This window comes from Macrobrachium nipponense, chromosome 12 (genome assembly GCF_015104395.2).
Source record: "Macrobrachium nipponense isolate FS-2020 chromosome 12, ASM1510439v2, whole genome shotgun sequence".
Taxonomy (NCBI): domain Eukaryota; kingdom Metazoa; phylum Arthropoda; class Malacostraca; order Decapoda; family Palaemonidae; genus Macrobrachium; species Macrobrachium nipponense.
The window spans coordinates 99798997-99816488 of NC_087205.1; the positions used below are offsets into that span (position 1 = coordinate 99798997).

The window sequence follows — 17492 nt, forward strand, 5'->3', positions numbered from 1 at the left end:
TAATTTACCATATCATTATTTACTAGTATTTTTCAAGGTTACGTTTATGCAGAATCTGTCAGAATCTGTCATTATCATTATATTTATTGCTGTTATTTTACTTTTTCATTATTGCTGTATATACTATCAAGTTAAAGTTTTTCTACAGTCAATTTTCGTATATAGCCCTCTGGACCTGACTACTGTAACCACCTAAGGTCTCTAGTTGAAATTTCAGTTATATAATTTGTGCACTAACACTCAATGCATTTATTTTTCTCTCTCCAATATTATTACCGTTATTACCAGTATTATAATTACTACCTTTTTATACTACCTCAGCTATTGTGTGGATAGTCTCGTTTACTCATTTTTTTATCATTTCTCGTGTAACTAGATTGTGTATGTTACTGTCTGTATTTTGTATATTCCATGTATATGGCCCTGAGCTGAAATAATGGATAGTATTATTATTATTATTATTATTATTATTATTATTATTATTATTATTATTATTATTATTTTATAGTACTGACGCGTTGGATACGAAACTGGATAAACTGACATTAATAAAATTCACAATTCTTTTCTTCGCCATTTCATTTCATTTTTTATTTCGCCTCTTGATTAGGTGCAGGGTCAGAGAACGAACAGCAAAGAATTAATTAATGGGATCTGTATTATAGCCTGATGAAGGAGAGGGGGTTTCCAGCATATTAAAGAGCAAATGCAGACATTCATTCGCACTGTCCCAACAAAGATTGACTTCGAGATGCTAATTGAACGCACAAAACAAAAACAAGTACTATAAACAAGACGCTTAGCAAAGCGGTTCTCAATGACTGACTGACGACAATGTTTGATCCAAAGACGAATGTCGTACTTAAGTGATTATCTCGAAACAACACATTTGCAATAATAGGTAATGTAGAAAATTTCTCTGTACTGAGTGACAGCTACGTTGCCTGTTGAGGAATTGGGTTTACTTATTCATCAAGTCTTGAAAATTAAGAAAGTGTTTTGTTACACGCAGTGACCTCAATTGATTAAAACTGTGACGTTTTTTTTTTTTCTGTTTTTGTTGGGTAATTCAGTGACTTGACAAGAGCTACCTAAAGACTGGAGTTGTATCGAATCGGCTTCATGGATGTACTGAAACGAATTGTCTCGAAATTCCTGTGAAAAAAAATCTACATTAATCACTCCATAGGAAAAGGGCTTCGATACAAATAATTATGTGATGAATAAGTCTTCAATTACAGGGGTTTTCGACTATATTATTCCTTAAGTTATATAGTACCTATGGGCCAATGAAAATCCTCAATCGTAGTCTGTTATATTGCAGTCAAGAGCCGAGCCATTATTATTCCTAATCGTCTCAGCACTGGTTGTTAAAACTCTGTTACATCGTCCTGTTATCGTGTCACAGACCAAGAAAAATGTTTCGAGAACATTCAATAATTCCTCTGCAACTGAGTGATTATTGTTACAAAGTTCTGATTCTGAGGACGATCTTGAATGTTTAATAATTCGTATTCTATACAAACTGACAAATTATAAGAGAGTGGTGGGTACCGAGTCATTTCCTTATGGGGAGAATTCTAACATCCAGTGTCTCTAGATGTTGCAGCGTTTATTTCATTATTTAACGCAATCACATATAACAGTACTGCAATATTTTATGGTATTTCCTGAGCTGTGAAATCGAAATAAGGAAGAAAATAAGGAAGAATCCCAATCTAAGTCTGGCTGAGAAATGTAAGCACGAATATAAAACCGCGAACTTAGACTGGGTATCTGGTAACAATTAAGGTATTTCAAAACAAACTTTCCGTCCCCTTGGTATCTTTGGCAAATATAATACCCTAGCACGATTTATTATTCGTGACACAAATACGAATGAGGTCTTTCTGCTTTAAGAAATCAAGACAAGGAAGTGTGTGTGTGTGTGTGTGTGTGTGTGTCTGCTCAGTCCAGCCCCTTTTTCAAGTTTTTTTTTCTCATTTCTTAATTTAATAAAACAAAAATATCGCCGTTATATTCATAACGCAAGAGGAGTTAGTTCAACTATAGATCGGTAACTTAAATATCGGTTACTTAAATATAATTAAATAGCTATAGAAAAAATATACTATGACGTATAGGTATAGTACGACTGTAGCAACTGTGTCTCCAGAAACATATTTCCTTTGGTGTTGCAGTATATCGACTTGGACATCTTTCCGCTCCCATAAAATTAACTCGTTACCAGACCAAGACCGGTAATGACTCAGCACTTTCGGGTAATAACTGAAGAATTAAATTTGACTATCCCACGTCACCGAAAATTATATAGCACAGCTCACCAGCTATACTATATATGGACGGCGCTTTAAGATATGATAATGACCAGTTACATACAATTAGTCTATTCTAAAAATTCCACGCTTTATTCCACTAACCCTCCACTCCCACATCATCAGTTTTACCTTTAATACAATGAAATGGAAGTTCTGCAGTAGGTTCTAAAGATCTTGGAGTTAGAGAAGAAGCGTTAACGAAGCGATGCCTTGTTTGATTAGATAGTTCACCGTTCCTACCCTCCCTCTGAACAACTTCTACCTCTTTCCATTCTGGCCCCCTCCACCCCCATCACCTTTGTCAGTCTTAGAAGCAAGACAATTTTACTCTATGTAATTCCCTCCTGTAAAGAGTTTCATTTAATCCTGAGAAAAAACACTTATTAACGAAATTTTCACGTTCCTGATTGTTCACTTATATTTTTTATTAACGTGTTTCAGATTTTATGAAATACTTAATAAATATATGGTAACTGGTAAGTAGACATCTGCACCAATGAGGATCGTCTACTACATAAACAAAAGCGGCGTTGCCATTTACAATGCCTCGTGAACTACAGGGGTAAAAGGAATCCTTTTCCCGACTGTACCTCGGAGTAGGTGACGCGTACATGTGGACACATACCGGATTGATACAGCGAATGGCATCACTTTGAAGTAAATGCCTCCTGGCTTTATATATCTAATAATGAGAAAAGCTGATTATATGAAATTGATACCAGCTTAAACTTCAGAACAGAACAGAATATAGAATTTAGGCCTGGGCCCTACGAGGTTACCCTATGAATCGATGCTCAGGAGAAGGGAGAATATGGATAAAGCATCATAAATTAGGAAAGTAACAGTGTTTGAAAATACGATCAAGGCAATCTATATACAATGGCTGTAGCATGAACCAAGGTTTGAAAACTGATAGAAATAAGTGAAAACGTCTTTCCGTATACCCGTAACGTATGATTTTTGACCTACCTAATAAATGAAAATTAATATTTTGCGAGAGAAACTCTTATGTTCCACAGAATGTGATAGGAATGAGCATTCTTTACGAATATGACAGAATGAACATAATAGAATTTAAGCATAACATGCAGTTTATACAGTAAAGTATAGGAGGAAAAATTCTTAAAAACTAGAAATTATTATTCTTCGTTAGCGATGATGTCACATGTGATGAATAATTTTTTTTTAATGAGGCGATAGAATGAACAATAGGAATACTCATTTTTTAACGAGACGATAGAATGAACAAATCAGAATTTAAATATAACATGAAGTAGATAAAACAAAGAATATAAAGATAAATTCTTTAAAAAAAAATACCAGTATTCCATTATTCATTGCTATTATTCCGTTTCTTCCTTCCCTCCTCAATGTATTCTTTGAAACACCGACGTGCAAATAACAGAACAATGTTCTAGAATAATTAACAAGGCATGAACCTGACAGAATTAACCGGTAAGATAATAACCTGACACGCGAATGGCGCTATATTGTATACTTCTTCTCCCCCCTTTTATTTGGTAACAACGAAATCACAGTAACGCCTTTCCTCACAGTGTCATAAACGACCCGAGACGAAAATTACAGAGAAAAGTAAAAAAAAAAAAAAAAAAAAAAAAAAAAAAAGAAGTCCGAATGATTAAGGGAAGACGTCAGGCGATGACTTGACCTTCGAAAACTTTTACGAGAAGCGAAACGCGATTATTATAGACTCCTCAGAGTTGGAACAAAGTTGCCTGCTGAAGTGATTTGCAACGGCCATAAATAATGGATTGGGGCTTCGGTAATGAATTTCAAACTTTCATCGATGCTTTTTGTTTGTTTATTTGGCTTTATGTGAGAAGTTTTGGTAAGAGACAGAGGGAGGGGGACTTCAGACTGGCATCTACATTTTTGTTTGGTTACTTAAGTTTAGGAAGTGTTGTTAAAGTTTAGGAAGGAAGTGTTGTTAAGAGAAAGAGCGAAGGAGACATTAGACTTATTTATATTTTTTGCTTTTTACCTGAGATTAAGTAGGAAGTGTTGTTGAGAGAGAGAGAGACATTAGACTGTTAATTATATTTTTGCTTTTTACCTGAGGTTGAGTAGGAATTGTTGTTGAGAGAGAGAGAGAGACATTAGTCTGTTATTTATATTTTTGCTTTTTACCTGAGGTTAAGTAGGAAGTGTTGTTGAGAGAGAGAGAGACATTAGACTGTTATTTATACTTTTTGCTTTTTACCTGAGGTTAAGTAGGAAGTATTGTTGAGAGAGAGAGAGACATTAGACTGTTAATTATATTTTTTGTTTTTTACCTGAGGTTAAGTAGGAAGTGTTGTTGAGAGAGAGAGAGACATTAGACTGTTATTTATATTTTTGTTTTTTCCTGAGGTTAAGTAGGAAGCATTGTTGAGAGAGAGAGACATTAGACTGTTATTTATATTTTTGTTTTTTCCTGAGGTTGAGTAGGAAGCATTGTTGAGAGAGAGAGAGAAACATTAGACTGTTATTTATATTTTTGCTTTTTACCTGAGGTTAAGTAGGAAGCGTTGTTGAGAGAGAGAGAGACATTAGACTGTTAATTATATTTTTTGTTTTTTACCTGAGGTTAAGTAGGAAGTGTTGTTGAGAGAGAGAGAGACATTAGACTGTTAATTATATTTTTTGTTTTTTACCTGAGGTTAAGTAGGAAGTGTTGAGAGAGGAGAGAGACATTGACTGAATTGTATAGACCTGAGGTTAAGTAGGAATGTTGTTAGGGAGAGAGACATTAGACTATTTATATTTTTGTTTTTTACCTGAGGTTATGTTAGGAAAGTATATTTTTTTTTTTTGTTTTTTTTAACCTGAGGTTAGTAGGAAGTTGTTAAGAGAAAGCGCGAAAGAGACATTAGACTTATTTATATTTTTGTTTTTACCTGAGGTTAAGTAGGAAGAGTTGTTGAGAGAAAGAAAGAGAGCGAGAGACTGTTGAGTAAGAAGTTTTGGTAGGAGAGAGAGACTTCAAACTGTTTTCTGTTTTTTTTTTCTTCTTCTTTTATTTACCTGGGGTTAGGTAGGAAGTTTTGGTTAGAGAGAGTGAGAGATAGAGAGAGACTTCATGCTGTTATCTATATATATATATATATATATATATATATATATATATATATATATATATATATATATTTGTTTTTTACCAGAGGTTAAGTAGGAAATTTTGGTGAGAAAGAGAGAGTTCAGACTGGCATCTATATTTTTTTTTTTTTGCTTACCTGGATTTAGGTAAGAAGTTTTGCTTTCAAAGAGAGAGAGAGAGAGAGAGAGAGAGAGAGAGAGAGAGAGAGAGAGAGGAGAGAAATTCAGACTTCCGTCGATATTTTTGTTGCTTACCTAAGATTATGCAATAAATTATTCAAAGAGAGAGAGAGAGAGAGAGACTTCAGACACTTTCTTCGATATTTGTTTGTTTGTTTACTTAATGTTATCCCAATAAATTATTTAAAGGAGAGAGACAGAGAGAGAGAGAGAGAGAGAGAGAGAAGAGAGAGATAGAGAGAGAGAGAGAGTTCAGACTTCCATCAATATTTTTGCACGGTTACCCGGAGAGAGAGACAGAGACAGAGAAAGAGACACAGACAGAGAGACAGAGAGAGAGAGAACATACCAATTAGAATCAGAGATCATGGTAAAGGGTAATATTTCATCAGTACTTTTATATGTTTACCTCAGCCACTGTTAGTTAAGTTTACAGTGGAGAAAATAGTAGGAGAAATTAAAAGAAGTAAAAAAAAAAATGTATATATCCTTCGCGTGTCCGTAGAGCAAAAAATTTAGTCACGAACTAAACCGGGGCACTTGCTTGGCATTCCCGCTTGTGACGTTTACAATTCTGAAGAGTTTAACTAAATAAACTAGTTTGATACCAATGAGAGAGAGAGAGAGAGAGAGAGAGAGAGTTACAAGGAGTTACAAGGATTAGGATGTCTCAAAGACTTGTTAGCCCATCCGAGGAGACATCGTGTGTTCACTCATCTCTAGGAACAGGTTTTCCTGTTCATTCACAGTGTCCTCCTAATGATTTTGTCTAGCTTTCTTTTAAACTCTTCCACACTGTTGCTGTTCACAACTTCTGGTGGCAGTTTATTCCCTGTGTCCCATATCTTGTTTGTAAAGAAGTTCCCACAGTGGGATGTGTTGTATCTCTTCAGTTCTATAGTTCCATCCATTATATAAAGAGAGGGACTTCAGATTATCATCTATATATTTATTTGCTTACCTGGGTTTTCATAGGAATTTTTGTTGAGAGAAAGAAAGAGAAGGTAATTTGTTTCATTTTTTACCGATTTATTATTCAGACGGATAGACAAATTGACAGACAATTAAGAAATATTTTACTGCCTCTTGCATGCCCAAAGATGGACTTTTGTTCCTTGCATTCCTCAAGTCATCTGTTTTTTTTTGTTTTTTGTTTTTTTTTACATACTCTTCTCTCCCTTATATTACACTACATAAATAACTTCGAGACATTACTGAGTAATCAGAGTTTATCGTAAGACAGTCAACTAATCAATAATTAAAATTCATGTCATCAAAAGAGTAACTGATATAGGTTTATTTTTTTAATATTCAGGAGAATTACAATGACAGTTAGTGATGAATGAAAACAAATGAAGGTTCGTGAAGTTTAGATGGATTAAAATGTTTTTGTTATCACGGTTGCATATTTAAAGCCTAATTTTCTTGACAATATTAATACGTAAAAAATGCGCCGACGTTTCTTTAGCGCAATCGAGTTTTCTGTACAGCATCAAATACTGTATGAAACTTTCAGCTACGGGCCCAGCTGATTTTTTTTTGTCCCTGTTGGCCTGGTGTTTGTTGGCACCGATAGATGGGCCAAACGCACGATTGTGGAATAACTTTAAATAAAATAAAAAACTACTGTGACTAGAGGGCTTCAATTTGTTATATTTGATGGCTGGAGGGTGGATGATCAACATACCAGTTTGCAACCTTCTAGCCTCAGTACTTTTTAAGATCCAATGGAGGACAGGAAAACAGCGGACGGACTGACGAATAACCATGTCAATAATTTTCTTTGACAGGAAATTAAGAAATGGATCCTATATAAACATCTGAATTCATCGGTACTGTCTTTCTGTCTGTGCTGTTCACTAACTGTAACTTATCAGCGCATGCTTTGGTAGACCCTTGTAATAAAAGTTATGGTTCTGTCATCTTATTTAGACCGTAGGAGAAAATTCTAATATCCATTTATTTTTACATCGGTAAAATTGACTCTTGAAGCTTCATGAATACGTGAATAGCATAACTGGAAAGAGTATAATTCTTGTGACAATTTCGCTTCTTGAAAACTCCTAGTCATGAGAATGATGAAAAGGAAATTGATTTTCGATTTAACGATCCATCGATGAATTTCGAGCCCGCGGCTTCCGTTGGAATTTAAAATGAATGTCCTTTTTTAAATTATGCAACCTCTAGATCATGCTTCCACGGTGACCTTCCTCATCAGGGTCACGAATGAGTATTGATGGTCCTTATGAGGGTCATAAATGGGTAGTACAGAAAGATGAGTGGTCCTTACATAATACTTCCATCTGTAGGACGTCGGTCCAAAGGATTTCCTACTATGGGCCATTCGACCATAGGACTTCATCCGAATAATTTTTTCCTCCGGTTTTTTTGTAGGATTGTTTCAAGGTCAAATATGAGTATTGCAGAATGCTCAAGTCCTTAGAGTACTTCCTTCTATAGGACATCGGCCTATAAGATATCCTACTATGGGCCATTCTCCTGTAAGACTTCATCCAATAAGTATATTGTTTACCCTCAGGTCTTGTGTATAGTTGTTTGAACTCTGCCATAATGTATTTCTGTCGAATCCAGGTTTGGTATCTGGAACAATTGTAACTTGATATATCAAAATACATAAATGTCATGTACAGAATTAGTGGACAAGTGTATCATAGCTATATATTGCTCCGTGTTGCTGAATGTTGCTCAGCAATCTTGATGGACTTGGGTTGATTTCAATTTTAAATACAGAGCGTGAATTCTTTACGACTACGCACAAGAGAATTTTAACTCGATACTTCTCTCTCGATAACTGAGTGAATTAAGTCACTGTTACCTGTGTCCCAATACAAAGGGCATACGTTTGAGTCCTCATCATGACAGTTGCACTTGTGTAAGTTTTTTTTCTGAAAACAATGTAGAGAATTCGTTGAAATGGATATTTGTGCCTTTGAATCTCATTTACATTTTCATTCTTTAGTATTATATATATATTATATATATATATATATATATATATATATATATATATATATATCTATTATCAGCCAACCTTAAAACAAATTTGTACCAAAGAGCTTTTCAAGATTGCATAATACAACTTTTGAAAACTTTTAAAACAATGTAAGAGAGCAATACCTGGATGATGTCATTTTTTTGCCCAATTTCGCTGGGAAATATTTTTTCGATTGATTAAACAAATCACCTTAGTCAAGCATTTGCTTACTCTAAACCAGAAAATATATCTCCTTTAGATCTACACATATTTATTGTTAGAAAATATGACTGGACACTAGTTGAACATTTTCTTTGTTCACAGTGATTAAAAGTTTATCGAATTTATAAATGAAATACGTATATGTACTACATTACACTCAGCGAAGTTCGTGGCTCTTTATTTGAAGACTAATATTTCTTTGGGGACCATTATCTTTACGATGTTTTACAGTTTTTTTTTTTTTTTTTTTTTTTTTTTTTTTACCGAAATACCGAACGGGTTTGTACTAAGCACGCTGCAATGGTGAATACACACGGGTTAAAACCCTTGGGAGTCACTATCGAGAGAGAGAGAGAGAGAGAGAGAGAGAGAGAGAGAGAGAGAGAGAGAGATTTTCTATAATTCGTCGGTCTCCTTCTGAGTATTTGTGGCGGAATAAGATTGAATGCAGTTTCCCTCTAGATTGCGTTTTCATTCGAATGTTTGTACTTTTTAAGTTTGTAAGTCTAAGAATTTCGATCAGAAAATGAGCAGTTGTGGGATATTGTTCGGTACTGTTTGCAAAGTGATTGTGGTGTTTTTTATTTTTTCTGGTGTTTTCATAAAGATCATCCCAGATACGCACTAGCTAGCATATGTTCACTGAATCATATGTGTGTGGTATATATATATATATATATATATATATATATATATATATATATATATATATATATATATATATTATATGTGTGTGTGTGTGTGTGTGTGTGTGTGTGTGTGTGTGTGTATGTATGTGTGTATATACATGTATACATACATATATATTTATATATATATATATATATATATATATATGTATATATATTTAAGTTATACATACATACATAACAAACACACATATATAGACCATATATAATTAGTGTTTAATAGGTGACTCCATACAATGTTACCCTTTCCCTTCCGATCTCAGCTAGTCGTGTAAGGTGAAGTATTAACTAGACTCACTAGTGTGTGTGTTCTGCGTGTGCGTGTGTTCATTGTTGTTTCTTTGTTGTTCATATTGGGTTTACGGATGGAGAACTGTGAGAAGTCAGATATTATTTAAATTAGTGGTGATGAGATTACTAAATGATATATCAATTGGTAATAGTGAAGAAAAACTCTCTAGACCTTGCGAGCAATATTTAAATTTGTAACTCCCTCGAACCCGGACAACTCATAATTGATAGAATTTCAATCACCGAGTTGAAAATAATGATCTGGGAACCTTGACATACCTTTTCGTTCCATGTCCAGCTTGTTCTTCCAGCTGCGTGATAATGTCACGGTCAGATAAATCAGAGAGAGAGAGAGAGAGAGAGAGAGAGAGAGAGAGAGAGAGCTGAATAATGCTAGAAATCTGGCATGTCACTGGCGTTCGTACCCAAGTTTATCTAAAGTAGTGTAGCTACTGTGGCTATGTCAGTCAGAATTATTTCAATAATTATCTCCAGGTCATTTATAGGATCATTTTAGCGGATATCTCTAGGTCAGCCTTTTAATGATTATCTCCAGGTCATTTATAGAATAATTTTAGTGGTTATCTCAGGTCAGTCTTTTAATGATTATTATCTCCAGGTCATTTATAGAATAATTTTAGTGGATATCTCCAGGTCAATCTTTTAATGATTATTATCTCCAGGTCATTTATAGGAGAATTTTAGTGATTATCTCCAGGTCAGTCTTTTAATAATTATCTCCAGGTCATTTAAAGGAGTATTTTAGTGATTATCTCCAGGTCATTTATAGGAGAATATTAGTGGTTATCTCTAGACCAGTCCTTTTAATAATTATCTCTAGGTCATTTATAGGATAATTTTATTAGTTATCTCCAGGTCAGCCTTTTAATGATTATCTCCAGGTCGTTTAAAGGTTAATTTTAGTGATTATCTCCAGCTCAGTCGTAATGATTATCTCCAGGTGATTTTTATAGGATAATTTTAGTAGTTGTCCCTAGATCAGTCCCTTTAATGATTATCTCCAGGTCATTTATAGGAGAATTTTAGTGATTATCGCCAAGTCAGTCGTTTAATGACTATCTCCAGATCATTTATAGAATTATTTTAGTAGTTATCTCCAGGTCAGCCTTTTAATGATTATCTCCAGGTCATTTAGGATAAATAATTGGTCATCTCCGTGTGAGATACATTGAAATTCGTATCTCTAAGTCATTTAGAATTATTTTAGTGAGAACTTCCACAGGTCAGTCCAAAAATATTACCGCGATGGATTCCAGGTCGTTCAGGAATTATGCTAGTGATTTTCTTGCAACTAAAATGACTACGAATTGTTACATTTTATCACTAATGGGATATCGAACCTCCCTCTGACTGACATATATTTGCGTAGTGGAAATATGTCTGTTAACAATCACACGTCAGAAAGAGATCCATTCTCGAAAAGGATATAAAGAAAAATCAGGACAGTATTTAGAATAGTATTTATTTATTAGTTACGTCTTCAGCACCAAACTCCATCAGTGAAGTAAAATAAACCACCCGTTAAAAGACGTTTAAAGTTTTTAATAATCGTATACAATGGTATACAGCTGTGCATTCTATAGATTGCTTAAATAAAACAACACCACCCTTCTGTTTTATAAAAAAAAAAAAGAATCTATCAATTCATCGCTAACATTCGCCATTGAAGTCAACTACAAAAAAGGAAATAATTTTGCTTTACATTTAAATCAATCTCGGCAAGAAAATTAATACAGTAGATACGTGTGATAATAGAATATTTGGATTACATACATGACCTCGTAATGAATTGATCGTATAAAGAGTTTAGAAAAAAAAACCAGAGGAAATGACTAACTCTTAATGGAAAAATTACTTGTACTATAGTTATTTAGAGAGAATATGTACATCATACCTGCATGGTTTCTTCTTCACGTCTCCTTAATAATGCATTCATCGAATACAATATCAATGGAAGGGAAAATGGCGATAATGAAATAGAAGATACATAAAGAAGAATTTTAGGAATTCCACCAAGTAGTCTAACCTCATTCTCACACTGACAGTGATCATTCTACAATTCTGTATAAGAAAATATTCAAAGGACCGTCGGTTAAATACAGCACTAAATACAGTAACTATCTACAAAACCATACACACAGGAAATGCAAAGCTATAGGTATCAGCATCCAATCCCAAGCTTCTCGTTACAAAGGGATACTTTCAAAGCACTGAGAAATCCCGATAAAGTACGAAAGGCTCAGAACACGACGTATGGACTGAGATGTCACCTAATGCAAACATCGCTTGCAAATGTTTGGGAAATAATGCTGAAATGTTGAAATTCAAGGTACTTGTCTCGTTCCCATCTTTCCGTCCTGGGCATGTCGGGCACCGCGAATTTCTTTCCAACTTTTAGTTGTTTGTTTGTGTTTTTTCGGGTCTGGGCTACGGAGGGTTTTAAGTTACCCACGTCACTGGTCTCTGCGTTAAGAAAAAAAAAATTATATTTCAGAGCAAGTCGTTGTCTGTACACGCTATTTATTAAAGGTATTTATAAATGTGTATATATATACACTATAGTTATGTGTATATATATACGCATGCACTCACAAACACATGCTCACACATTTATGCCTATATATGTGTATGAATATGTATATACGTTATTACCAAGAATGAAACACTCGACCGTCCTTAAAGCTTAAATTTTCCCTGAATTTATGATGGCCAGGCTCGCTTGCGCGCCCCCCCCCCCCCCCTAAAAAAATGTCCTTGAACCCAAAATGTGATGCTTTTAATTTTTCATTAAAACGTACTATAACTAAACTAGACTGGAAGGAGAAGATCTTTCAGTGACAGTTTTCCGTACGCAATATTTTTCCATCCATCTCGTTAAGATTTCCATAAAAAAATTGGATAGAAACAGTTTTAAAAACTACTACGTTTCACTCGGAGAAAGAAACTGACAGTCCTCCACCTAAAGCACCTATAGTAGAAAGAACGCAACGTGAGATCATCCCGAAACACGAAAGTATTTCTTCTTCGCTTCATAAAAAAAACCTCGGAAAACAAAATGGCCGACTCTTCAGGAGGAAACCTCTTCTAGGCGCAAGTCGTCCAGATTCCTGTCGGGCGCCTCCCCGCGGCGGATCTTGGCCGAAGCCCTCATCTGCGACAGCGTGAAGCTCCCGTCGCTCCCCCGCTGCTGAAGCGACCCCAGGGAGTGCCTGTTGAGGCGCTCGTTGTTGGCCGCCCGGTTCGAGTTGCTGAAGTTGATGTTGGGGGTGCTGGAAGAGAGCGGGGTGGGCCTGGCCGCCCTGTGGTGGGTGTGGAAGCCGCTGCCTTCCGTCTCCATCACGCTGGAGCTCACCGAGTCGCAGTCGTTGTCGAGATACGGGTCCTGGGGCTGTTCCAGGAGAGAGAGAGAGAGAGACAGAGAGAGGTTGTGTGTATGAGTTACAAAGATTGTTATCATATTTCATAATCAAATATCTAAATTATATTTCATGAATTTTGGCGATAAGAAAATTATAAGCTGCGAATCCTGATTCAGAATTGAAATGCAAATTCAGATTTCATGAATTTTAACGGTGAAGATATCAGAAGTATTCATACATTCAAAATCAAACTTCATAATACAATATCAGAATTAACAAACAAAGACATTCTATAGAGGTGCATAACCACAATAGAGATCACGTTACAAAAACTCCCTACTATGAATGGAAACTTTAAGAAATAGACTAAATTCACGAGAAAAAAATATTTGTAATCACCCACTGAAGCTAAATTCAATGAAAGAAAATATTCATAATATCCATTGAAGCTAAGTAACAACTATATATTTATAATTATCGGAGCTAAATACAATGAAGAACAAAATATACATAATATCCTCTGAAGCTCAGAATAATGAAACACTATATCGCCCACCCCAACCGGCCTTAACCCTCAGACAACTCCCAAGGTCGAGCATGACCGCGAGGCTAAAGGATTAATCTCGGCCAATGCGATAATAGCTTCATAAATACTCCTTCTTTTCCATTTTCTCCTGCTTCTCCTGACAGTAATCTCCGTCGAGGAACAAAGGGGCCGATTGCATGAGGACTGATGATCCGAATTATGCGCGCAATTACCGAGAGTCTCTTACACAAAGGGAGGGAAAATTGCACCGAGGCGAAGATGCGTTTCTTTACGACGCGATACTTGGGGTCGTAGCGGCCGTCATTACGTAGAGTCGTGATTTCCAACAATAAAGTAGACTGGAGAAAGAAAAAGAGAGAGATAACAGAAAGGAATACATCGATAGATGGAGTGGGGTTCGGATGGTGGTTAGATAGATAATATATTGATGGACCATTGCATGATTTACTTAAAGAGAGAGAGAGAGAGAGAGAGAGAATGGGGAGCGGTACGTTGATATAGATGGAGCGTGGAGGGAAAGGTGATGGATAGATAGATATATAGATAGAAAAAGACAGAAACAGGAGACGTGATGCATAGATAGATAGAAAAAGAGAGGGGAAAGAGGAGACAGATAAAAATGGGGAGAGGTAGATTGATGAATAGAGTGGGGATGAAAAATGAAAAAGGTAGATAGATATGTAGATAGACAAAAATAGACAAGAAAAGAATGGAGAAAGACGAGACAGAGAAAAAGCGGAAAAGGAAGATTAGTAGATAGGAGCGGGAGGTGAGGTGAAAGATAGATAGATAGATAGACAGAGAAAAAGATAGATAGACAGAGAAAGAGAAGACCGACAAAAAAACTAGATGAGGTAGACTGATAGACTGAGTGGCGAATAAGAAGATAGATAGATAGATAGATAGAAAAAAATAGAGCGGTTAATTGACAGAAGGAATCAAGATGGATAATGCGAAAGATAGGTAGACAGAGAGATAAAACAGGGGAGAGACAGAAAATCGGGAATAATTCCGGCTTGCGAAATTCCAGGCAGCCATTACGCAATTACAGAAAAGCGGAGGAGGAGGAATGTGTTAATAAGCAGGAGAATAAAGTTATGTTCATGGTAATTGAGGGTCACATCAACGTTAATTAATTAAGTCGCTTCCATTGTCTTTCTTATCTACTGTTACTTAAATGTTTTTTTTTTTTTTTTTTTTTTTGTCAGATATTCGCCAACAAAGGACAGGTACGAATATCTGTAATTCTTGTTTATACTTTCATACATATTAAATTTATATATATATATATATATATATATATATATATATATCTATATATATATATGATGAAATATACAAACTATAAACTGTGTATGTGTACACATGTATGTTTTATGAGCATATACTAAATTTTTTGTGTTTATGAGTATTACACGTTTGTAGATTTACACATATATGCTCATTCACGATCCAATAGAAATAAATTTAGTCCAGCTAATTTTCTGTTGTGTATAAAGATGTTTTAGTTAATGTAATCAAGGTGTGATATATTTTTTCACCTTTCTATTTTTTTATTTGTTTGTGGCAAGTAGGATTTTAGGGTGAGGGTCCCCAGGCAGGGATGGAGGAGTAAGGGGCGAGGAGGCCGGGCATTCACGATTTTTAGTCAGGATTAACACAGGGTGAGACAAAAAATGAAGTCTAATTTTCCGTTTCTTTCTGTTTTTTTTTATTGTTTATTTTTATTTTATTTCATTATTTTTTTTTTTTGAGGTTTGCATATTGCACTTTCTTATAATACGAATATGTGATTTTCATCTATATCAAAAAAAAAAAAATTTTTTTTTTTTTTGTTTTTTTTATTTAGATAAGGTTTTGCTTTTTCTTTCTTCTAAATCCTCTGAATGCGTTCTCAAAATCTAGTAATAAAAAAAGTCCAATATAGTTTAAATATACTTAGTTCAATATACACTGAGTTCATTAGCAATTTACTTAGGGCTGGTAAAGACAAGATATACTCCTTCTTTTACATCATATTTATTAGAATAAAGATTTAACAAGTATTGAAGAGGTTCCTGAATATTTCTATAGAGGTATTTTTAGAAAACTTGAGATTTGTCAAGCGAAATTTGAAATTCAATAAAAGTCCATTGCATTTACATTATCCTTTCGATTTGCGCTTTATTCCTTCATATGTATATTTATTCATTTATTCATTTATTTAGTTAAGGGACCCATTTATATACTTCGTTGATCAAGCTTTTTCTGATGGAGAAAGGAAGGAGTCATATTTGATTGTGAACAGATCTATCTGTAGGAACCTATCAAAGGTCTAAAATATATAACATCAATAAATTCAATAAACCACTTCACTTCTCGTGAGAGTTGTGAAATCAATACATCCAAGAAAATAGGGGACCGAGGGATACTGTCATCACACTTCTCTCTTTTCACTGCCAAATAGTTTTTTTACCTGCCAAGAAACTACCGTAGCTAGGAAGGTGGTCTCAGCTAATGATTGTTATTCATCTTCTGAATAATAATAATAATAATAATAATAATAATAATAATATTATTATTATTATTATTATTATTATTAATAATAATAATAATAATAATAATAATATTATTATTATTATTATTATTATTATTATTAATAATAATAATATAATAATAATAATAATAATAATAATAATAATAATAATAATAATCAATAATAATAATAATAATAATAATAATAATAATAATAATTTGTGGCTCCCCTTTCCTGCTAAGCCGCACGCTCAAATTCAGCCCCCCCCCCCCCCCCAACTCTTCACTGAACCTAAATTAAACTTAATATTATATATATATATATATATGAAATACCTCAAAAGCCAGAAATTCGAATAAGTTTTTAAAGATAATGACCTCAAGCAAAGCAACAAAAAAATTATTTCCAACAGCTCGCCATTTAGATAATAAATGATAAAAAATTTACAGATAATGACCTCGAGGACGAGGAATAAAAATTTCGGCACCTCCCCTCTGAATAAAAAAAATGACATTATAAAGATTATGACCTCAACGGCCACACACAAAAAATTTCAACAGCTCTCCCATAGAAAAAAAAAATTAAAGATAATGACCTCAACGGCTCATCATCAGAAAAAAATTGCAAAATATAAAGATAATGACTTCAAGCGAAACATAATAAATCTCAACAGCTCCCCCATGACAAAAAAAATCTAAAAATAAAAAATAAATATAGTGACATCAAGCAAAAATAAAAAAAAGAAAAAAAAGCCATATCAACAGGCCCCCTCATGTAATGAAGTCCCAAAATCAACAATATGACCCGGCCCAGGAAAGAAGGGAGGGAGGGTCACGTGAACACACACAGCTTTGATTCACGAACACCTTTTCTCTCTCTCTCTCTCTCTCTCTCTCTCTCTCTCTCTCTCTCGACGTGAACACAAACAGGTTGATTCACGAACGCCTCTTTTTCTCTCTCTCTCTCGCGCGCGCATTCCACCACCACCACCACAGCTGTGATTGTTATTGCCATGTACGAAGGTTCCTCTTCCCCTGTAATCAGCGCCAGGTTATGAATGCCTGTGTGGCCTTGAAAGGCTCCCTGAGGTGTTGAGGAGTTTGGTAATCAGGTCTTTTCCACACCGGAAGATGATTTCAAGTCACGAGTGAGCCAAAACATTCCGACCGATTCAAGGAATTGCTGCGTTAGAGGGAAACTGTTATTATTATTATTATTATTATTATTATTATTATTATTATTATTATTATTTATGCAGG

General features: G+C 34.7%; 1 pseudogene; it reads right to left on the reverse strand.

Annotated features, from left to right (window-relative positions):
- LOC135224702 (collagen alpha-2(IV) chain-like) overlaps positions 1 to 17492 on the reverse strand; it is a 377596-nt pseudogene that overhangs the window by 62691 nt on the left and 297413 nt on the right.